Source organism: Pinus tabuliformis, chromosome 4_1, assembly GCF_031772625.1.
Source record: "Pinus tabuliformis cultivar Carrire ecotype Pingquan chromosome 4_1, CPIR1, whole genome shotgun sequence".
NCBI lineage: Eukaryota > Viridiplantae > Streptophyta > Pinopsida > Pinales > Pinaceae > Pinus > Pinus tabuliformis.
The window spans coordinates 336,578,217-336,595,548 of NC_142303.1; the positions used below are offsets into that span (position 1 = coordinate 336,578,217).

Sequence of the window (17,332 nt, forward strand, 5' to 3'; positions counted from 1 at the left end):
TTTAGTAATAACATGGAAAAAGGAATGTCCCAAGGTCAAGGTGTAAAGATAAGGTTTCCAACAATGAGTATTAACACAACAAAGACACATGAAACCTTCAAGAAGCCCGCAAGTTGAAGCTTTAACCAAGCTAAGCTTTTCTATTAGGGAAAACAACTAGGGCAAGAGAAATTATGGATGAGAATGGAAGGAATGGCCACCAAGAGGAATAGTTTTGAAGCAACCACTACAACCCTTGATGTTGAATCTTTCAAAGACCCAAAATTCCCTTTCCATGTCAATTCGCATGAAGCCCTAATTGGGTTGCTTGGCCTTAAGAGGGTCGAGTTAGAGAAGTGTGAGAAAGAAAAATTAAATTTGTGGTCATACGTTGACTTGATCACCAGCAAGTCATGGCCAATGCCTAGTCCTAGGGTTGATGGAGTCTATGGATTCTTAAAATTGGTTAAAACTTGCAAAGGAGTAAGGATATCTTGATGCCCTAGCAACAAAACCCTAGCTATTACCTTTGTAAGGATCAAAATTCACTTGGGAGAGCTAATGTAAGATTCACCAAGGGGATTGTCATTCACATATCATACAATGGGTAATGCATGCAATAACGAGGCCGAACTTCCATACAATTGATATTCAACAAATTAGTGCACATTAGAAAAACCTAGATCATTAATTTATTACATACATTAGACATAAAATCAGAAAAGTTCAATAATAAAGCACTTACAAGACAATACGCATGAACAATCCATTTATTGATCCAAGGCAACTTCTCCAAAGACAAGAATATAGCTCCAATACACAAAATGTTCCATAGATCACCTCTCTCCAAATGTACAAGAAGGTCAAAATTCTCCGAGAGGCCAAATTGTCACAAGTGATGATGAACAACAATGATCCTCTCCTCTATTTATACAGGGAGGGTGAGTTCTAATTATTAGCCTACAAGCCCCTAATAACAAGTAAAATCAGAAAAATGCCTTGGGTTACAAGCTAACCCGCTAGCTTTAGACAAATGCTAAGAAAAATCCACTCGTATGAGCTGTTAGGCCTCTAGTGTTGATGTCATCCATAAAATGAGCTCCAAATTTCAAGCATTGATGCTATTGTTGGAAAATCAAAAAGGCAGAAATATTTTCTCTAGTTGATAACTACTTGTTCATCAAGCATTTACCAAAACTAAGACCTCTTCCTTCAGTGGATTCATATGACAATGAGACAACCAAGACCTTAACCAACGAACCTTCCTCCTCCAAGTCAGCCTTTCAATGAGATACAACAACCTTTAATAGTCTCTTCTTGTCTAGCAACTTCAACGCAACATCAACCCAAAAATTTTGGCCCAACTTCACCAATAACTTCAGAATTTTGGCCTCCCTAGCAACTGCAGAATTTTGGCCCCTCCAACAACTTCATAACTTCGACCTTGATGCAAAAACTTCACAACTTCGACCTTGATGCATCAAATTCACAACTTTGACCTTGATGCCGCTGCTTCACAACTTTGACCTTGATGTAGTAGCTTCACATCTTCGACCTTGATGCAACAACTTTAGAATTTCGTTGCACATGAGAGAGAGAGAGACCCAAAAACTTCGATTCCAACTTCCTTCTTGAGCTTCACACTTTTTTTGCTTCCCAGCTATTGCAATTCGAACTTGTGTGAGATGTCCTCCAAATGAGTAGAGCTGCTGCTTCTATATAGTCATCTTATGTGATCAAATTCTTCTAATGAGGTCGAGTTGGTGGAGGAGGCCTAATTGACCTAATTTACATTAAAATAATTTTCTTTCTTGACAAATAATTCCCAAAAAGGGTTCTTTACATTGTGACATGGACAAAGACACTTGACATAAACCCTAGAAGTTTTCAATGGGGACTTTGACCTAAAAACAATTGACCCAAGCATGAAACCCATGCTTTAATAAGCCAATTTATTTAATAATAAAATTTATTTTTATTTCTTTTGACAAATACATTTCAAGTATAACTATGAAGACCGACACTAGTTACATTCTTCAACACTCCCTCTTAACTAGGGAGGTATTCATAATTACCTATATCTATAGAGGTACATGGAAGATCTCCAAAATGAACTACGAAGAGTTTTGGCACACTCAGTGCCTCGGACTAGATTCCTGACTAGGGTAATCTATCCGGGTGGGACTAAGATGGACTAAAGCTTTCAGCCAGTCTAGGTACCATCAGGCTTACTAACTAACCATCAACCCAAGGATCTAGGTGCGTATCCAAGGTCAGAGCTCCAAGACCAACGACACCCTCCCTCTTCGGGATCTAGACATCAAAGACACAAGGCCGACTAGATGTCCTCCCAAGCATTCACCATTAGATGCTTCAACTCTCTCTAATGAAATAGATATATCCAAGCATGCTTAACAAGTGTTCGTCCTTTTTTATGGAGAGATTTACCTATTCAAACACAATCCCAATCAATAATAAACTTTCAAATATACAAGTAAACACAAACCTTCGGTGTCCTCATTCATTCGGATGCTCTTTGCATCGTCAAGTTATCCATATACAATTTTGTTGGACGCTTTCTTCTTCTTCCATTTTTTAGCAACACCAAATACATTCTCAGTACTTCTTAGGTATTTTTCTCGAACGCTCATCTATATCTTTAATTCAAAGTATTTGCTGTCATAATGTGCCCTCTCTCTCAATTGGGGAGATATACCCTTTCTTCTATCTGGGATCCCTCTTAACTTAGGGAGATCAACTAAATTTTGTCAGAAGCTTTCTTCTTTCATTTCTTCAACAACACCAAATACATTCTCAGTACTTCTCAGGTCTTTTTCTCGAGCATTCATTTATAGTTCTTTAATTCAAAGTATTCACTGTCATAATGTGCCCTCCCTCTCAATTGGGGAGATACACCCTTTCTTCTATCCGGGATCCCTCTTAACTTAGGGAGATCAACTACTTTCTTCTTCAATAACATTGGAGAAGCTTCAACCTTCCACAACTTCATTGAGGTCATCTTGATCTTATAGCTTTTTTCATCATGCTTATACTAACATCATGTGTACCTGCAAAACTTTAATAGCAAGTACAACCCAATATATATATATATATATATATAGAAGCATGGAGTTAACAGTATCAAAGTAATGTCAATATAGTGGAACCATCAAAACAATCAAATACTTTAGACATCAAACACCTAAACCTAGTTAGGTTCATAATCAACAAGACATATGCTTCTAAACTTCAACTTCTTGCTAGGGTTTTGTTACAAACCCTAGACTACAACATAAAGGAACTTAAATCAATCTCATTCTATCTAGGGCCTTACTATTATTTCCAGAGATATATGACAGATTCTACTATGATCCATTACAAACCCTAGATTCTATCTTATAGAAACAAAGCCTTAGATATTAGTAATTCAATCAAATAACAATTCTACTATACATTTTAGACTCTTTTAGGGTTTGTTGCAAACCCTAGATTTAATCATCATATCCTAGAATATCAAACTTCTACTAGGGCTTTGTTACAAACCCTAGAATTTACAAACTATGAGCATCAACAATTAGGTTAGCATATATACATATCTAGCATGTCATAATCATGCACAAGCATAATGCAACAATATCTACTAGGTAAACCCAAGTCACAAATATCAATACATTAAAGTTAGTCATACAACAATTTTGACCAGGCTAGGGTTTATATCAGATAGATGAACATACACCTAGGGCTTCATTCCTAAGATCTTAACTATAGATATTATAAGGGTTTTTCTCATAAACCCTAATTCATCAAATCCTAAAGATCTGGGGATTCAATGCATAACTTTAGATAACAAACCCTGAAGGACTAGGGATTTTATCGTAACAAGACCAAAACATCAAAAGAATAAGAATTCTAGATTTCATTAATAAACCTAAGTAGACTAGGGTTTCCATATTATCATCGACATACACCTAGGTTAGGGTTTTACGGTGAATCGTTTTAGGTTTCCACAAGAATGATGATATAATGAGGGTAGATTCTGTCTAATGATTAATCATCCTAACAAGAATCTTTGTGATTCAAAACCCTAGGCATAACGATGTCAGTAATGTAAAGCAAATTTTTAAAAGAAAGAATGGCTATACCTTTTGCATGAAGAGAACTTTATAACAAAGTTTATAGTTTAAGACATACCTCAAATTTTTCCTTAACAAACCTTGAGTATTCAACAAGCTTTCCTAAACAAGGAAAATATAAAAAGAAAGGTTACTAGTATATAATACAAAGACATCTTGATAAGAGAGGAAACCAAACATAAAAGATAATACAAGGATTAAGATACTTATCTTTGGTAAAATGGTGAGGGCTCCCTCTTAATCCAATCTTGAGGGAAACTTACAACTCATCAAAAATGTTTTAACAAGGCATGTTATACCTACAAGTTCTAAAACATAAAAGAAAAATAATTCAAAACTTAAACAAAAGACTAAGAGGGATAAGAGAGAGAGGACTTAGTAGTGCAAGTCCTTGACTTCCGATTCTTCAGTCTTGCTCTTCTTAGGTGGAGCTTCGTCGATAATATTTGCTTGATCCCTACCTCTCTTCTTATTCATTGGATTCTTTGGACAATGACTTTTGTAGTGACAATTGTAACATTCGATCTTTGATAGGTCAACCTTCTTCTTTGGTCCTTTGTACTTCTTGAAGGCTCCCTTCTTTTGATGAGTGGAATAGGCATTTGAAATTTTCTCCTCCCCATCCTCCTCCTTGTTGCTTATTAACGATCTTCTGGCTTCTTCTTGACTACATGCATCCAGCATTTGTTTAAATGTTGGAGTATCCTTCCAACTGTTGATTCTTGATGTAAAGGCACTCCAAGATGTTGGTAGTCCTAGAAGGGCAGTAAACACAAGCTCTTTTTCTAGTACAATTTCATCTATCGCCTGAGTTCATCTCTGATTCTAGATATCCTTATAAAGAAGGATGCCACAGTTCCGTCTTTTGTCGTCTTCATACTTCTTAATCTTTAAAATTGGAAACTAGGGCAAAATTCCACCTTAGGACAACTCATATGATGGAGATGATTATTGCATTGGATTCCTGTTTTCGAGAGGTCAAATTTTGATATTAAGATCATCTCATTCTGACAAGCAAAAGTGAATTTTTGAATTTATTCTCTCTCATGCACAAACTGTCAAGGTCAGCCTCAGTGAAATGTAGGCTCAAGAAGCCCAATGGATGTGTCTTCTCACCCTCAACGAATTGTATAAATAAGAATGACCTCTCTCCTCATTTGGACATCACTCATCACATCATTCTTCTCTCCCTTGTCTTGATTGGTTCATATAGCTTGGGTAGTCTCTCTCTCTTCCACGTGTGGCATAGAAGGATGAAAATTTCAGAATGAAGTGCATGCCGAAATTTCAGAGAAACATACCAGTGTTGACCAGGGTTTGTTTGACCATCTTTGACTACATTTTTCTAGGAAGAATTCTGATTTCTTGAGGCCACATTCTTTGGCATAGAAACTAAGGCATTTGAGGCAGTTTGACCTACGTTGACCGCAGCACTGTTTGACCGCAATGTTGACTAAAGTTTGATCGAATTCCACTGAGGTTGGGTGGACTATTTTGGGTTGACTTTGACTCTTCTTGAAGGTCGAATTGGATTGCTGTTGACCGACCTGCTTGGAGAAAGTTTTGTTGCTGATTTGACCAACATTGACTTTGGTTAGGGCTGCAGTTGACTACTGTTTTTTGACAACACTATTTTCACTGTGTATTGGGCAAGTAAATTTGATCTATGTACTCTCTCTCTTTGCTGAACTATTGAATAATAATAAGAAGACTTGATCATAGGGTTTTCGCCACATTGGGGTTTTTCCCTGACATCCACCAAATCTTGTGTCCTCTTGTCTTGGCTTCTCCTCTGCACTTGTTTTTATGTTCTATCTGCATTTACTGTCAATGTGATTAAGTTAATGTGATTGCTACTGGAAATAGCTAGAAATTGAACATTGAAGTAAATTGTGCTAAAGCATAGAACATACCATTGTAATCTAAAATTAACATGGAATCAGTGCTCAAGTGAAGACAAAGTAAAAGAAAGATGAGGCCAAAGCTAAAAGAATTATCATAGACTCCATTCAAAAGCATTTGGTTGCCTATATTTCTGATTTGGGAACATATAAGGAGATGTATGACAAGCTGGTTGGGATGTTCAAAGTAAATAATGCAAATCAAGTTCTCTTTCTTAAGAACAAGTTGAAAGACCTAAAGATGGATAGAGGAGAATCCATTCAATCCTATTTCATGAGGATTACTGAAATCAAGAATGATCTCCTACCTCTTGGAGAAGTCATTGGTGACAGGGAGCTCACTCTTATTACACTTGGAGGCCTTACAAGAGAATGGGATGTGTTTAATGTTGGAGATTAGATGCACAACAGATTCAAACATATAAACAACAAGTAAATCATGCACATAAACACAAAGGAATTTAACGTGGTTCACCCAACCAATCTGGGCTACGTCCACCAAACATAGGCATCGACAATTCTTTATTAATCAAACAGGAGATTACAAACTTAAATTAAATTCTCACAAACTCTCACACCCTCATCAAAAACAATCCGTATGGATACCTGTTATATAGCAAAGAGAATCTAACTGCCTCTTAAATCCTCTCAACTCAAATTTAGGATGCATTAACTCCCTCCCAACAAACTGGAGCTAATCTAGGAACTGATTCCTATTGTTGTCATCTACTGAGATTTTGCCTATTTTATGCAAAACAGAAAATCTCAACAATCTCCACCTTGACAACAATTAGCCTGATGCCCTGTTATTATTATTTTATCTTTTTTGCAAGCCAAGAGAAGCCAAACACCAGCGTAGCTTCTCTAACAAAACTGGTTTTGTGAACATGTCTGCACAATTCTCCTTTGTATGCACCTTTTCAAGAGAGACTCCCCTTTCAGTGATAACCTGTCTTACAAAATGGTACTTGATCGGTATATGCTTTGATTTACTATGATAGGCCGGATTCTTAGCCAAATGTATTGCACTTTGACTGTCACAAAATAATTTGATGTTGTCCTGCAACCTACCAAATTCACCAAACAAACCTTTCAACCAAACCGCTTCTTTGCAAGCATGAGAAGCAGCAATGTATTCTGCTTCTGTAGTGGATAAAGCAACAATGTTCTGTAGCTTTGACATCCAGCTTATAGCTCCACCTGCAAGAGTAAAGACATACCCTGAAGTTGACCTTCTCTTATCCAAATCACCTGCAAAATCGGAATCAACATATCCGCAAACAAATTCACTACTCTTATTGTAAGTGATACAATAACTACTTGTGCCTCTCAGATACCGAAGCACCCATTTCACTGCTGGCCAGTGCTCTTTATCCGGATTTGCCATGTACCTGCTGACAACCCCAACAACATGTGAAATATCTGGTCGCATACACACCATCGCATACATTAAACACCCTACTACATTAGCATATGGAATTGGAGACATATAATCCTTTTCTTCATCTGAAATGGGAAGCGAGAGGGACTGACACAGGCTTCACGTTATTCATACCAAACCTCAAAAGTATTTTCTCAATATACTTTTGTTGTGATAGCCATAGCTTACCATTGCTTCTGTCTCTGAAAATCTCCATGCCCAAAATCTGTCTTGCTGCTCCTAGATCTTTCATATCAAATGTCCTTGCCATCTGAGCCTTCAACCTGTTGATTTCTTCTATGCTTTTGCTTGCTAAAAGCATATCGTCAACATACAATACTAAGATAATGAATATGCCATTTTTCAATTGTTTAAAATAAACACAATGATCATATTCACTTCTAACATATTTTTGACTCAACATGAAAGAATCAAACTTCTTATACCACTGCCGAGGGGACTGCTTCAGGCCATATAATGACTTCTTAAGCCTGCAGACAAATTTCTCATTGTGATGCTGAACAAACCCTTCCGGTTGTTCCATATATATTTCCTCATCTAAGTCTCCATGTAGAAATGCAGTCTTAACATCTAATTGCTGCAACTCTAAATAAAGCAAAGCCACTAATGCTAACACAATTCTAATTGAAACAATTTTAACCACTGGTGAAAAGATCTCATGAAAGTCAATACCGGCTTTCTGAGAAAACCCTTTTGCAACCAATCGTGCTTTGTACTTGTCTTCCGTATCATTCACACCCCGTTTCAGCTTGAAAACCCATTTACACCCCACAGTTTTCCTGTCTTTCGGAAGCTCAACCAGATCCCATGTGCCGTTTTTACTCAAGGCCATCATTTCGTCCTTCATGGCTGCTTTCCACTTGTCACTATTTGAACCTTCTATTGCTTCCTGATAGCACAGAGGTTCATCGTCATTAGCAGTAAATGCAATTGAAGTAACATAATCATCATACCTTCTTGGTGGCCGTTTGATTCTTGTCGACCTCCTTAAGGATGTTTCTGGCGCTTCCTCGATTGGCTGACTACCATCTGTAGGAACTTCTTGCCGATTAGTATCTGAGACCTGTTCATAATCTAAACCTGAACCCTGTTCATGTTCTGATTTTGAAACCTGTTCATGACTAGTATCTGAACTATGGTCATCATGACTATCATTAGAAATGCTATCAAACTGAATGTGCTGAAAGTCAGATACATCATCCTGTTTCAATCTACTATCTACATCTAACTGTACAAGAGAGGATTCATTAAACTTTGAATCTCTGTTGATGATGATTTTGCGGGTAGTAGGATCCCACAATCTATATCCCTTTGTTCCAACACCATACTCAACAAAGATATACCTTTTAGACTTTGGATCTTATTTAGTTCGCTGATGTTTAGGCACTAGAGCATATGCATCACAACCAAACACTCTGAGTTTAGAATAGTCACAAGGGTGTCCTTTCCATACCTCTTGCGGAATTTTGCAGTCTATCGCCGTCGATGGAGATCGGTTTATCACATAACAAGCTGTTGCCACTGCTTCCGTCCACAACTCCTTTTGCAACCCGGCGTTACTCAGCATACTCCTTGCTCTCTCTAGAAGAGTCCTGTTCATGCGTTCAGCAACTCCATTTTGCTGAGGAGTATAAACCGTGGTCTTATGTCTCTCGATCCCTGCATCCTTGCAATAGCTGTCAAACTCCTTGGAAGTAAACTCACCACCATTGTCAGTTCTTAAACATTTTATTGTTCTACCAGTGCTGTTTTCTACCAATGCTCTAAACTGCTTGAAAACTGAAAAAACATCAGACTTTCTTTTCAACATGTAGACCCACACCTTCCTAGAAAAGTCATCAATAAATGATACAAAATAAGACGAACCACCATATGAGGTTGTAGGGGCTGGTCCCCAAACATCTGAATGGATATAATCAAGTATGCCTTTACTAGTATGTTTGCCTGTTTTAAACTTTTGTTTACTTTGTTTTCCAAACAGACAATGCTTATAGAAATCTAACTTTCCAGACTTTAGATTTGGAAGTAACTTTCGATCAGCCAAAATTTTCAACCCTCTTTCACTCATATGCCCCAATCTTTGATGCCATAAGTGAATGGAACTACTGTCATGTTCAGACACCGTAGACACAAAATCTGACCCTGTACCACAATATTACATGTTACATCATTACCCATGTACACAACTCCATCATTAATTGATTTATATTCCTTAAACCATTCTTTATGGATACACATGTGGTTTGATGCACCGGAATCTAACAACCAATGTTGACCATGATTTGACACATTAACTGATAATACTTCATCACTCATACCTGAACCTGATGCCGAACCTGTATCTGTCGTATTTGCCTCCTTCTTCTCTGTCGAAGAATCTGCTTTTGAAGTTTGCTGCTGTCGCTTCCAGCAGTCCTTCTTTAAATGCCCTGATTTGCCACAAAACCAGCACTTTAGCTTACTCTTCTTCCCTTTTGACTTTGAACGTGAGTCGCTCGGCTTCCTGGGGCGTCTTTCTTTCGAACGACCTCTAACCATCATAGCTTCTGATGTAGAGGTTTCGGAATGCGACTTCCTCCTTGTTTCTTCCGATAATAAGGATGCAACTACATCATCAAACTCAATAGTTTCTGATGAACTAAGACTTATAGAAGTAACAAAATGATCCCATGACTCGGGCAACGAGCACAATAAATTAATAGCTTTATCCTCGGATGGAATTTTTACTTATATACTTTGTAATTGCACAAGAAGAGTATTAAAAGCATATAAATGATCGGCAATCGATGTACCTTCCTTCATTCGCAAACTGTACAACTGTCGCTTCAGGAGAATCCTATTGGTTAAGGATTTGGTCATGTACAGTTTCTCCAGTTTCGTCCACAAACCAGCAGCTGTTGTCTCCGACACGATATTAAACAGGACATAGTCCGCCAGGCATAATCGAATAGCACTTACTGCTCTTTCATCCATCTCGTCCCACTCATCGCTTGTGATGTTGTAAGGTTGTTTGGATTTACCCATCAATGCCTTTACCACGCCTTGTTGGACAAGCAAGTCATGCATTTTCGCCTTCCAGATCTCAAAATTATTTTTTCCATTAAACTTCTCAATTTCAAACCGGGCACTCTGAGTTTTCGCCATCTTGTATCAACCAAAAAAACACAATAATCTCCAAAAAACCAACTTTAAATAAATGAATTTTGTGTTTAAAAAAAAAGATGCCTTTGCCTTTAAAAAACAAACAAATATCTGCCTTTTGTACTTCACATACAAATTTCTGCCATATGCACTTATATGCCTTTGTTTTGTTTTAAAGTTTCTGCCGTTGTACAATAATGGCGACAAGCATGTGAACAGTGGCGTGGAAATTCTCCGCACTTGCTGCGTTAATATATATGCATTGCCATACACTTTAATGACATTATCATTGTCGTGACAATGTTCAACCATAAGTCATATACCTTCACCCCACCATATGCGTTCACCCACTTTAATATTAATCCACCATGTAACATAAGTGTATAACCCATGTAACATATTAATCCACCATGTAACGTAAGTGTATAATATATGTTTATATCTCAACAACCAAAAATGGCGGACGGGAGTAATAGAGACGTTTATTTTATTGCCTTAATCCAAAACAACAAAAAAAAAATACCTTGAAGCTAAAAAGCTTGGATTGAACACCAATTCGGCAGCGGGACTCACCCTTCGCTCCAAATGATTTCACGCCGAAGACAGCAATGAATTGGACTCCCACGCAGCAATCAAAAAACCATACGCAACACTCCAGGCAGCACTCGATCAATACACAGCAGCAACAATCGATCAATACTCAGCACTACGCAGGTTATAAGATGCTCCACGCAGGTTGGACAACACCCTCCAGGCAGCACCATTCATTGAAACAAATAATCGGAATGTAGAAATCTTTTGCGCATGGAAGAAAGCTGGGAACTCTGAGCGCTGTTCTTCCAAATCAGTTTGTTGATTGCTGCACCTTCAGAACTCCACGCAGCACCAGCAACCAAACCAACTCCACGCAGCCAGCAACCAAACCACGCAGCACCACGCAGCACCAAGCAACACCTCCCCGCTCCAGCGCAACAGCAACGCCTCCACGCAGGTCTCCACGCACTAGCACGCGCTCCACCTCCAACTGCTCTGATACCACTTGTTGGAGATCAGATGCACAGCAGATTCAAACATATAAACAACAAGTAAATCATGCACATAAACACAGAGGAATTTAACGTGGTTCACCCAACCAATCTGGGCTACGTCCACCAAACATAGGCATCGGCAATTCGTTATTAATCAAACAAGAGATTACAAACTTAAATTAAATTCTCACAAACTCTCACACCCTCATAAAAAACAATCCGTATGGATACCTGTTATATAGCAAAGAGAATCTAACTGCCTCATAAATCCTCTCAACTCAAATTTAGGATGCATTAACTCCCTCCCAACAAACTGGAGCTAATCTAGGAACTGATTCCTATTGTTGTCATCTACTGAGATTTTGCCTATCTTATGCAAAACATAAAATCTCAACATTTAACACTACCATCCTCAACAATTATAGGATTCTGGGATTTGATGAATTATTGGCTAGATGCATTCAAGAAGAAATAAGGATGATGGAAAGAGAAAAGCCCTCAAATGGAAACAATCCTACCGCCTTCTCCGCTCATGCTAAGAGGAAGAACAATGTTGGTCCAAGAAGACAAGGTCAAGGGTTCAAGCTGGGATTCAAAGAAGGAAGAAAAGGAAGATGCTTCAATTGCAATAGGTTGGATCTCCGACAGATGAGCCCATGCTCGATGTTGAAGGCCCAATGGATCCCATTGATCCACCTCCTGGTGATCTCTCTACCTCAAGGAAAAGACCTTCGTGGCTCAAAGATACTCTTGAAGATGCTGAAAGACATATCGCTCCAAGAGGAACATTATGTGAAAGTAAGAAGGCAAACATGTATCAAGGGTACTTAGTTGCTATGAGTACTATTGTTCAATTTGAGCCATGTATGTTCGAAGAAGCCGTAAAGCACCAACTCTAGAAGGATGTGACAAATGAGGAATACAAATCAATCATGAAAAATGATGTCTGGGACGTGGTTCCTAGACTTGAGTACAAGTCAGTGGCCACTTCAAAATGGCTCTACAAGATCAAACATGGAGCTGATGGGAGTGCTGAAAAGTTCAATGCCAGACTTGTTGCTCGAGGCTTCTCTCAAAAGGAAGTAGTAGACTACGATGAGATATTTGCACCATTTGCCCGATATATCACCATCCATTCGATCATTGTTGTTGTTGCCTTGCAAGGATGGAGCCTACATCAAATGGATGTCAAAATTGCCTTCTTGCATGGCTCGCTTAAGGAGGAAGTCTATGTAGAACAACCCGAGGGGTTCGAAGTTCATGATCGTAAGACACATGTAGACAGGTTGAAGAAATCCCTCTATGGATTGAAGCAAGCCCCCATGGCTTGGTATGAAAGGATTGATAGCTATATTATGAAGCTGGGATTTACAAGGAGTGATGCTGACCCGAACCTATACTTCAAGGCTGAAAAAGACAAGCCTCTCATTCTGGTCCTTTATGTGGATGATCTCTTTCTAACAGGTGATGACCCTCTCATAATGCAAGGGGGAGTTGGCTTCCAAATTCAAGATGAAGGACCTAGGACTGATGCACTACTTCCTAGGGCTGTAGGTTTGGCAAAAGCCAGGTGAGGTTTTCTATTCTCAAGGAAAATACATTGTGAAGCTACTTGAGAGATGTGGGATGGTGTACTGCAAGTCCTTATCTACTCCGATGGAACTCAACTTCAAGAAGTTATGTGGAAGTGTTGCTTGGCCCGGAATAGCGAACCCTTCCGAGTATTGTCAACTTGTGGGGGCCTTGATGTTCTTGATAAACTCTCGTCCTGACATATGCTTCGCTGTGAACACGTTGAGTCAATTTATGTTCGAGCCTCATCACATTCATGGGATTGCTGCTAAGAATCTCTTGAGATATCTCCGGGCCACAATCTGCTATGGACTGAGATACACTGTTGGGAACTTGAGGCTACATGGATATATTGATGCTGACTGGGTTGGTAGTGTGGTGATCGTAAGAGCACGTCTAGGTGCTGCTTCTCTTTGGGGTTTGCTTCAATATCTTGGATGAGCATGAAGCAAAAATCGGTTGCTTTAAGCACCGCCAAAGCCGAATACATTGTTGCGAGTATGGCCTGTTGCGAAGCTGTTTGGTTGAGGAAGCTCTTTAGTGAGCTATTTGAGCACGTTCTAGATACTAATGTGATCTTTTGCGACAACTAGAGTGGGATTCAACTATTAGAGAATCCCTTCTTCCACGACCGCTCCAAGCACATTGATATCAGGTACCACTTTATTCAGGATATGGTACAATGGGGAGAAATAAGGCTCCAATACATCAGGATTGATGAGCAAGCTGCAAAAATTCTCACAAAGCCTTTGGGGAAGGTCAAATTATTAACCTTCCGAGAGAGACTTGGACTTGTGGAAAGACCCTCCTATGAGGGCCCGTATGTGTTGGACACTGAGCACTGGGAGCTCTTGGGGGCTTGGGGTACTTCTTGGAGCTATGAGCGACTATAGGGTGAGTGGTTCACCTCCCACTAATGGTGCGTTAGATACAGGGTGAGTGGCTCACCTTCCTCTATGATACCCCATATCATGGGGTGTGGTTCACCTTCCCCTATGATTGCGGACACATGTATGTAGGGTGAGTGGTTCACCTTTCCCTACGATTGCAAAAACATGTATGTAGGGTGAGTGGTTCACCTTCCCCTACGATTTTCATATGCATAGGATGAGTGGTTCACCTCCTCCTATGGCATATGAGCAGGATGAGTGGTTCACCTTCTCCTGCCGATGCCTCAACACACATCCTACCCATGGAGTCCGGGACTCATGGAAGTACATCTCATCTGGCCAATGAGTTGGGAAAAGTGGTTAGGACCATAGCACTACCAATGGATGCATTTTGTACTGCCGTACTCCCTATGACTAGGATGCATGGTGTTCAACAACTTGATCTGGGATCAAGGACTGACTTTTGTCAGTGGAGAGTGGTAAGGTGTTGTGTCTCACTCTTGATCACTTCTTTTCCATTGTTACTTCGTGGCTCAGCAAAGTAGAGAAAGGATGACAAAGATGGTACATGATGACAGGATGGCATGATGATGACAGATGGATTGGTAGGTGGAATTCTCCCTAGTTAAGAGGGAGTGTTAAAATTGGCAACTAGGGCCAAATTCCACCTTAAGACAACTCATATGATGGAGATGATTATTGCATTGTATTCCTCTTTTTGAGAGGTCAAATTTTGATGTAAAGATCATCTCATTCTGACAAGTAGAAGTGGAATTTTGAATTTATTCTCTCTCATGCACAAATTGTCAAGGTTGGCCTTAGTCAAATTTAGGCTCAAGAAGCCCAATGGATGTGTCTCTTCACCGTCAACAAATTGTATAAATAGGAGTGACCTCTCTCCTCATTTGGACATCACTCATCACATCATTCTTCTCTTGATTGGTTCGTACAATTTGGGCAGTCTCTCTCTCTCTCTCTCTCCCCCACGTGTGGCATAGAAGGACAAAAATTTCAGAATCAAGTGTGGACCAAAATTTCAGAGAAACAAACCAGCTTTGACTATGTTTTTATGGGCATAATTCTGATTTCTTGAGGACGTATTCTCTGGCATAGAAACTAAGGAATCTGGGGTTGTTTGACTTCCGTTGACCACAAGACTTTTTGACTGCAACGTTGATTGAAGTTTGACCAAGTTTGACTGAGGCTGGATGGACTATTTTGGGTTGACTTTGACCCTTCTTGTAGGCTGAATTGGACTGCTGTTGACCGAGTTGCTCGGAGGAGGTTTTGTTGCCGATTTTACCAGCGTTGAATTTTTGGTTAGGGCTACAGTTGACTGCGGTTTTTTGACAGGGTTTTTTTGACTGTGTATTGGGCAAGTAAATTTGATCTATGTATCCTCTGCGAAATTCCTACACTCTGAAGGAACCCCTACTGCAGCAAATTTGAATCTACTTCACCTACTTAATTTTTAAATTACATTCATCAAGTTATTCTTCTGAATACTGAAGCAAATTACTTCTGCAGCCTACACTAATTAAATATTTGACCTCATGAAACAGAAAACAAAGCAAAGAACAAGATACATAGGGCACACTTATTTTTGGACACAATAGTCCTCGGAAAAACCCAATGCGGGAAAACAGGTGCAATAGCTCTGAGGGTTTTATTATTATGCAAGAGAAATATCTGAATACAAATCTAGGATGCTCATCTAGCAATCCTTTACAGAGAAATTACTGGCGGAAAATCTGAGTGAGTTTTACCTCACTTCTCATTGCAGAATTCTGGTTGATTCGACACAAGACTAGCTAACCCCTACTATGTCTGTGCTGGCTCTGCCTCAACCCTGCGTCACCTCCTCTGCCCTCTGCGTCAGCTCTCCCGGCAATTTCGGCAGTTCTGGGCAGTTCCGACATTCTTGGATTCTGCCTGAGAGACATCGTTTCTGCTCTGTGCTGGCCCTTCTAGCTTTGCGTGGGGCTAGACTAGCCCAATGTCAACTCCCTCGGCTACTGCGCTGCTTCTATGCAAGCTCTCTCTGCCTCTTTGTTATGTATTTTCCGGGAAGTCCTTCTCCCGGATTCTCTTTGCCCCTCAGCTGCAAGATCTCCCCAATTGATTTTCCTCGTGAAAACTTCTCACCTCAGAAAATCGATTTCTCTATCTCTCTGTGTGTATTTTCAATCTCCATTTTATACTTTTCCTGTTGAGTCTTCAACGACCGAGATTAAGTCTCTAATCAATGGCTAAGATTAAAACATGACTTGATCCGCCTTCTAGATCATTCTCACCCATATTTTGATTAATACCCATAAATATTTTAATTTCCCTAAGTTTTAGACTTGGGAACCCCATTAAAAATATTGATTATTTTAATAAAATACAATCCGGGTGGAATTTTATGAAACAATTTCTGGCTTCTTTAGAACTCATGTGCCTTAGGTTCTCCACCAATTTTCAAGGCTAGAGGACTTCCGATCCTATCCACATGTAGTCCTCCTGAGTACAGCTCACTATCGCCCCATCTCCCTCTTGGAGATGCGTGGGCACTCATGGAAAACTCATCCTCGTCAATCTTTGCGGAAGCAGCCTTAAGATCATGTTTTTCATCCTTATCCTTTTTCTTCAAAGGACACTGGGTTGCATAGTGGCCCATATCGCCACAACTGAAACATTTCACCTTCAAAATGTCCTTGCGCTTCGGCTTCTACTGTCCCTTCGATGCTAGAGCTGTGTTCTCCTCCTCCTCCTTCGTCTTTGTGCCACTCCCATTGCTGCCACTAAGGTTGACCTTCACTAGGTCCCTCCTTAACTCCTCTTGTTGAAGAGCCGCCCACATCTCCGCCCATGAAGGTAGTTTTTCCTTGCCCAATATGCTTTGGATGAAAGCTTGCCATTCATCTGAGACCCCATTCAGGGCTATCCTCACCATCGCGGTTGGTTGAGGAGTGGACCCCACTGCAACAAGCTAGTCTCTAGTGTCTTGAAGACATTGAAGATAGAGGTTAACCCCTTCTCCTTTTTGCATCAATGTCCGCTGCAACTTCTGCTCTAAATATATCTTCCCCTGTTCGTAAGAGCCTTCATACAGAGAAGACAAGGCCTCCCACATCTCTCGAGACACTTGGATGCATAGTGGCCCATCTCGCCACAATTGAAACATTTCGCTTTCAAAATGTCCTTTCGCTTCAGCTTCTACTATCCCTTCGATGCTAGAGCTGTGTTCTCCTCCTCCTTTGTCTTT

At 39.8% G+C, this 17,332-nt stretch overlaps 1 protein-coding gene across 3 annotated transcripts in view; it reads left to right on the plus strand.

The window, feature by feature from the left end:
- The window catches only part of LOC149175652 (alpha/beta-Hydrolases superfamily protein), a 229,962-nt gene that overhangs the window by 29,961 nt on the left and 182,669 nt on the right, over positions 1-17,332 (plus strand). The window lies entirely within an intron of this gene.